This window comes from Hemiscyllium ocellatum, chromosome 12 (assembly GCF_020745735.1).
Source record: "Hemiscyllium ocellatum isolate sHemOce1 chromosome 12, sHemOce1.pat.X.cur, whole genome shotgun sequence".
NCBI lineage: Eukaryota > Metazoa > Chordata > Chondrichthyes > Orectolobiformes > Hemiscylliidae > Hemiscyllium > Hemiscyllium ocellatum.
In genome coordinates, this window is record NC_083412.1 from 42,001,905 (window position 1) to 42,009,549 (window position 7,645).

The following is a 7,645-nucleotide window of genomic DNA, read 5'->3' on the forward strand; positions in this document are numbered from 1 at the left end:
GTCTAAGGCCAATATAGTCAGCCTACAGAATAATAGCATTTTGTTATTTGCACAGATAGGCACAACATTTCTTTTCAAGACTTTTCAGTTCTCTGCATAGGCTATGCACAATTGTCACATAAAACAGATTGGGTTTTCTTGGGCAATCCTTTCACATCCTTTAAAAAAAAGTGTTCTTTTTTCAGACTGGACAATGTTGAACATTGGTGCTCCTCAAATGTCAGTGCTTGGACCACTGCTACTTTTTAAAAATATATATATAAACACTTGGATAGTGGAGTAAAATGTTTATCTGTAATTTCTCTTGTCCTTGTTTTCCTGAGGTTGAGCCATGGACTTCCATCAGATTGGTCAAACCATACAGGCAAAATATAATACTGGTTCTTGTTGCTTTTCACAAAATGGCTGACCAGGACACTCTCTCACTTTAACTGGCTCCCATCAGGCATATTGGAAGAAATTACAGGTTGAAAATCAACTTGTTAGGCCACATTGCAAAAGAACCTTTCATGACCAACAAGTACTGGAGCTAGAACTCAAACCCAGAGTTTCTAACCCAAAGGTTGGACGCCATTATTGTGCCACATGACTTCCTCCTATCATCTTATTAAGGTGGAAACACTAGAAGCCATTTAGCTCCTCAAGCCTAGTCTATCATTCTCAACCACCACCAATTATTTTCTTCAATATCATATTATTCTGTTATTTCCATATCCAGACATGATTAGCAATACAAATCAATGTTGTGGTTCTGTTCGCCGAGCTGGGAATTTTTGTTGCCAACATTTCGTCCCCTTTCTAGGTGACATCCTCAGTGCTTGGGAGCCTCCAGTGAAGCGCTTCTGTCATGTTTCTACGACATTTATAGTGGCTTGTCTCTGCCACTTCCGGTTGTCAGTTGCTGTCCGCTGCAGTGGCCGGTATATTGGGTCCAGGTCGATGTGTTTGCTGATAGAATCAGTGGATGATGCCATGGCACACATGGGGTAGAGAATTCCAAAAAATGCATTACCATTTAGATGAAAGTTAAAAATCACACAACACCAGGTTATAGTCCAACAGGTTTAATTGGAAGCACACTAACTTTCAGAGCATCGCTCCTTCATCAGGTGATAATGGAGGGCTCATGGTATTCAAACAGATGAAATACTTAACAGGCAATCAATTTTTTAATGTATAATTTCAGTTACATCACACTGTAAATTTTTGCTATACATTCTGTGTGTTAGGATTAAGCCCTCCACTATCATCTGATGAAGGAGTGATGCTCCGAAAGCTAGTGTGCTTCCAATTAAACCTGTTGGACTATAACCTGGTGTTGTGTGATTTTTAACTTTGTACACCCCAGTCCAACTCCAGAATCTCCAAATCATTTAGGGGAAGAAACTCTTCTTCATCTCAGTCATAAATGTCATGTCCCTTATTCTAAGCCCCTTGTTATTGATCCCAGCCAGGAGAACATCCTTTCTACATCCACCCTGTCAACCCCTTTAAAAAAAATTGTAAGCACTAATGAAGTCACCTTTCAAAGTCTAGTGAATAGATGCACACTTCTTCAAGCTCATCTCATAAAGCAGTCCTTCCAATCCCGGAAGTAGGCTTGGTCAACCTCTGCTGCACTCCCTTTTATGGAAAGTATATCTTTCTTTTGGTGAGGGTATCAAAATTGTATACAATACTCCATGTGTCATCCACCAAGTTCCAATACAACTGTGCGTGTGCCATTCAAGATTTTTCGAACTCAAACAGGTGGCAACAAAACTACAGATTGTGCGTCAATAATATTCTTGCGGCCAGCAAGATACTTCTGCCATCAGTCCAAATTATATTAATAGGGATGGACAAATAGTTAATGTGTCTAAAAATCATAGAAGTTATGATAAGCAGAAAAACATCAATATTTTTAGACATTACCAAATTCAAGATTTCAAATTCTTTCCTTTGAATGAATCAGTTATTGCAATGTTGTATATCACAAATTGTTTAATGTTGCAATTTATTGCTTTACCCAAGGAACCTTATGTTATGTATAACGTTTGCCTTTAAATACTTGAAGTCAGAATTCAGCCTAGATGATTAACCCACAAAATGTCTTTCCTATCGGGAATTCACTTCACCATCTTTGTATTTTATTATAATTTGTGCAACTGTGTCTGCTATTATCACTCCCAATCTGCCACAGCTTTGCTCAAAGCTCTCTTTTGCTACAGTATTTTTTGCAAATGATCTTTAATAATGAGTGCTTTCATATCCATATCTATGCTGCTACATGACATTCATTTTCACACCTTGACTTTGCTTATAGACATGCAAGCTCCCAGGTCTTCTGAGGATTAGATTCTCTCAGTGTGGAAACAGGCCCTTCGACCCAACCAGTCCACACCGACCCTCCAAAGAGTAACCCACCCAGACCCATTTCCTTCTGACTAATGCACTGACACTATGGGCAATCCAGCATGGCCAATTCACCTGACCTGCACATCTTTGGACTGTGGGAGGAAACCGGAGCACCCGGAGGAAACCCATGCAGACACAGGGTGAATGTACAAACTCCATACAGACAGTCACCTGAGGTTGGAATTGAACCAGGGACCCTGGTGCTGTGAGGCAGCAGTGCTAACCACTGAGCCATCGTGCCACCCATAAAAATGTATACTGACTTTCTTTCAATGATGAATTGTCATGCATGTCATAAGTCAAAGGATGACCAATTTGCCAAGTAGAAGATACCAGCAAACAAAGGTTAGCCAGTAACCCAGAGCTGAAGCGTACTTTCTTGGGCTAAGTGTGCATTGTGATGAGTTTATTGGAGGGTTTTGCCCTGAAGCCTTGTGAGATTTCTCACTGTATCTTAAACTCTCCTCATTAACTACTGACCCAGCTTGTACAGTATATCTCTTGTCCAATTCGAGCTTTACCTTGCCATGTGCTATTCCCAGATCACAGCAACGCTCAGTAGCTATTTGCCAAAAGACTGATACCTCATGCATCCATGACATTTTTTGAAAGCTGATGTGGATCAGGACAAGAATTGACAATCCAGCATTGTCCCTTATCAGCAATGTAATAGTACACCAACCAAAAACCATGCTGCTCATGGCTCATAGCTGATGCACCTGACAGTCCCTTGCACATACAACCTGATTCTGCTTGTGATGGTCCTGCAGAACTGACCACTGCCCGCTCCTAGAACTGACCTAGGACAAATGCCTGACCTTAACAGTCAAAGTAGACAGGCTCAAAAGGGCCAAATGGCCCACTCCTGTACCTATTTTCAATGCTTCTATGTAAGTGGCAGTACTCTAATAGGCTTGGCATGGCATGTCAATACAGGCATGACAAGCATTGGTACTGGTGTGAGATGTTGTGTTATAAGTATCTTCACTAACTCATTCACTCAGCTCACTATATTCTCTAATACAGCGTTCTCATTCATTCACTCACTCATTCATTCATTCATTCAAAACCCTTTAGCAACCCATTATTTACTATGATGAGTTTTTATTCATTCGTTCATAAACCTAATTTTTTAGTACATTTTACAATTGCAAAATAGACTACATTAAAACATTCCTTCCAAGTCCATTACTGCTCCTTCATACCTTTGACCCTTATCAGGCCTATTTACATTAAAAGCTATGTCGGAATAAATATCAAAGACTACTAACCTATACAAAAGCAATACCTCCACCACCATGGCTCCACGACTCAACTGAAACTTTGGAAACATTATGATATTAATCAACTCGGACCAACCATCTCTCAGGACCTGAATAGATTACAGAACATCAAACAGTTTCACCAACTGGTAAATACATTAAACAGGGCTACTGTCCCCTTTACTGTCAAAACAGCGCCTCTGTGATACTGCACGAATGAATGAAACGCACACCAGCAAATAGTAAACAGACCTCACGACCTAGTTGTGGCAATCAGTTTAATATCCTTTATTTATATATTAAGTATATGTATAATTTTAACTTATTTATATAACATATATAATATCTAACATATAGGCCTAGTACTTTCACTAACTTAAAAGACCAAAATGACTAACACCTCTTAATTATGCAAGTTCAAACCAAACTGACATTCTTAGATTTGATTCTCTCCAGTATGAAACAGGTCCTTCGACCCAACAAGTCCACACTCACCCTCTAAAGAGTAACCCACCCAGACCCATTCCCCTACCTTATATTTACCCCTGACTGATGCAACTAAAACTATGGGCTTGTTTCTGTAGTGTAGTGGTCATCACGTTCGCCTAACACGCGAAAGGTCCCCAGTTCGAAACTGGGCAGAAACTGCTTTGTTGGGGGCAGCACGGTGGCACAGTGGTTAGCCCTGCTGTCTCACAGCGCCAGGGACCTGGGTTCAATTCCCGCCTCAGGCGACTGACTGTGTGGAGTTTGCATGTTCTCCCCATGTCTGCGTGGGTTTCCTCCGGTTGCTCCGGTTTCCTCCCACAGTCCAAAGATGTGCGGGTCAGGTGAATTGGCCAAGCTAAATTGCCCATAGTATTAGGTAAGGGGTATATGTAGGGGTACGGGTGGGTTGCGCTTCGGCGGGTCAGTGTGGACTTGTTGGGCCGAAGGGCCTGTTTCCACACTGTAAGTAATCTAATCTAATCAGTATGGCCAATTCACCTGACCAGCATATCTTTGGATTATGGGAGGAAACTGGAGCACCCAGAGGAAACCTGCACGGACACAGGGTGAATGTGCAAACTCCACACACACAGTCACCCGAAATGGGAATCAAACCCTGGTCCTGACATTGTGAGGCAGCAGTGGTAACCACTGAACCACCATTCCACCCCTTAATTCCATTAGAAGTAACAGCCACCATTTAACAAATGTTTAAACCATCTCTTGTTTCCGCAGGACAGAAGTCACGCAAACCTTTATGGACAATAGATAAAACAATGTGACAAACCATAATGATAGAAATGTAATATATGTAAGAACTGTGAATAAAGAAGTTACTGTCAGAATTGTATTTCAGAATTACATCGCCGCTACTGCAGTTGTTGAATAAAGAGGCTTTCTTCATCACTCACTAACTTCGGTCATTATTTCAACATTATCCCACGCTGTTGAGCATAGAGGTAGACGCTAAGAAAGTAAATGAGTAGCCCTGGGATGTGGCCTGGTTCAATCCATTAGTTGGAATAACTCAAGCAGGCCAAGATCCCATCCTCTCTCTATAACTCTGAAATAGAGTCAGTTTAGCTCATTGGCTGAATGGTTGGTTTACGAAGCAGGGTGATACCAACAGCATGGGTTAAATCCCCATACCAGCTGAGGTTAACATGAAGGACTCTCCTTCCCAACCTCTCCCATCACCCAAGGTATAGTGGCTGTCAGGTTAAATCACCATCAATTGTTTCTCTCTAATGAGACACAGCAGCCTTGTGGTCTGAAAAAACTATGGTAACTTGATTTGAGCCCTGAATCCTTTGCTCTTATTGAATTATCCAATTCTCTTTTGAAATCCCTGAATGCATCTGCCCTGATCACTCTGAGGTGGCATATTCCAGATCCTAATCAATTGATGCCCTTTGGCTCTTGACAGTTTGGCCAACGAGAACAGCGTCACTCCATCTACTTTGTCTAGACAGTCCTGATTTTGAACACATTAACAAACTGCTTGCTTGTGTAAGGAAAGTGACAACTTCTCCAATCTATCTACATAATTCAAGTTGCTCAACCCTGAAAATATATTTGTATGCCTTTTCTACACACTGTCTCCAATGCTTTCACATCTTTTCTGAAGTGTAATGCCCAGAATTGTATACTTAGAAACTGATAGCGGCTGGAATCAGAGGCAAGGTGGTGGCAATTTTGTGTAGCTATCCTCAGTGTAGAGTCCCCATCATAGCCCTGAATCTGAGTCATGTTCGATGAGTGAGGCTTGGAGTTGGAGCAGCAGATACCTATAAGAGGTGGGAAGCTAATTAATTTGTGATAATTAGTCAATTTGTGATGATTACAGGATCTTGTGGTCAGCTCAGGATGAAAGTGGGGAGGAGTTTGCGTGGGTGTCTGTGTCTGAATACATCATGTTAGGCTGTGACCCAGAACTGAACCTGCAGCCAAATCTTCAACAGAACCTGAACCCAGCAGTTCAAATCCCAATCAATATTCAATTTGAGACTGAATGAGAATCTTATAAAAGCTCTGTTATTTCTTAGCTTTAGCACTTTATGCCTTTATTTATAAAGTTGAAGATTTCTCTGCCTTTTTATTTATTTCCTCCAACTGTCCTGCTGCCTTTAACAATTTACACACATAGTTCCCAACATTTCTGTCTGTACGCTAGCTTTAAAATTGTACCTTTTATTTCATGTTGCCGACATTACTAGCAATATGTTACTTCCATAATGGGCAGATTTTAAAAGTAGCTACTTTCACAATGCTCTTAGAACCAGAAACTATAAAGGAAAGCGGGTCTTTCTCCCAGTTGAAAAATAGATTAAATTGAGCCCAATGAATTTGTGATTCAGTAATTGAGATCAGGATTGGAGCACCACAGTCTGTTTGCAGAAGTGCTGCATGCAAGTGTGTGGCACTGATTTATGCATCCGGCTACTGCCGCAAACTGGGCTCACTGTCACTTTGAGAGCTCTGGGCCTTCTTCTGAGAAGAAACCAGTAATTTGTGAGAATAAAAAAACAAAAATCCTGCAGACATGTACCCTTGTAACCAATAGTTACAATCTCATTTATAGCAGTCTCAGAGGATTGGAAATGTTATTAACAGTCTTGGAAAAGGGAAAACTAGAAATAGCATCAGCTAGGCTGTTGCTGGTTCCTGGTATAAAGATGAATGATAAAAGATGTTAAAGTTGCATTGCATACATAGGAAAGTCAAATATTGAAATTCACAATATTATAGCACTTCTTATTAATGATGTATATAATGGTAGTGATGTCTTTGAAGATTTGCATCCTGTATTCCTTCCACAGGGGGTTCAATAGCATGCTGCTACATTCACAATAGATAGCTCGTTAATAGTTGTATGCTTGATAGCTGGAGGGGCTATATTTTGTGCCTGTGCCAAATGGATCCAATCACCCATATAGAATGCTCTATCACCCATGCTATAAGCATCTGTTTGCATTGAGTTAAAGGGTGATTGTCCCAGATTCAGGCAATGTTACAGTTGCTGTTAAATGAAAATTGGTATGAGTATTTCCTGAGTCTATAAGCAAGTTATGCTCCATCGGCTTTTGTACTTTGATAAGGTATAGTATATTATGAACTACAGCACGAGAACTAAGTGAAGAGAAGTAATCCTGCGCAAACTCTTCTCACTTGCCTTTTAAAAAATGAAAGATTTGCATTTCTGAGGTGTCAGTACCAAACCAAGTCTGTACACGAGCCAATGAGAACTGACTGAGCCGGTACAATTCAACCCAGGCCCCAACAACCAAAATCTTACAGTCAACCTGAATCAAATAACAAGTGGTTCTTCACACAAAACATGAAACAGATTCTAATAAACTTAAGGAGTACTAACACTTGAATATTTGAGGCATTTGACAGATATATTAAAGGTATCACAATTTAAACAACTAAGTATTTGTTATGCCGAATAAAGGCACATCCTAGCCAAAATTTTTAAAACATGAACTGGAATGAGT

At 40.5% G+C, this 7,645-nt stretch overlaps 1 non-coding gene across 1 annotated transcript; it reads left to right on the plus strand.

Moving 5' to 3' along the window:
* Positions 1-4,233: 4,233 nt before the first annotated feature.
* trnav-aac (transfer RNA valine (anticodon AAC)) lies at positions 4,234-4,306 on the plus strand. The gene has a single exon. It is a non-coding gene; the product is annotated as a tRNA-Val (tRNA).
* The last annotated feature ends 3,339 nt before the right edge of the window (positions 4,307-7,645 follow it).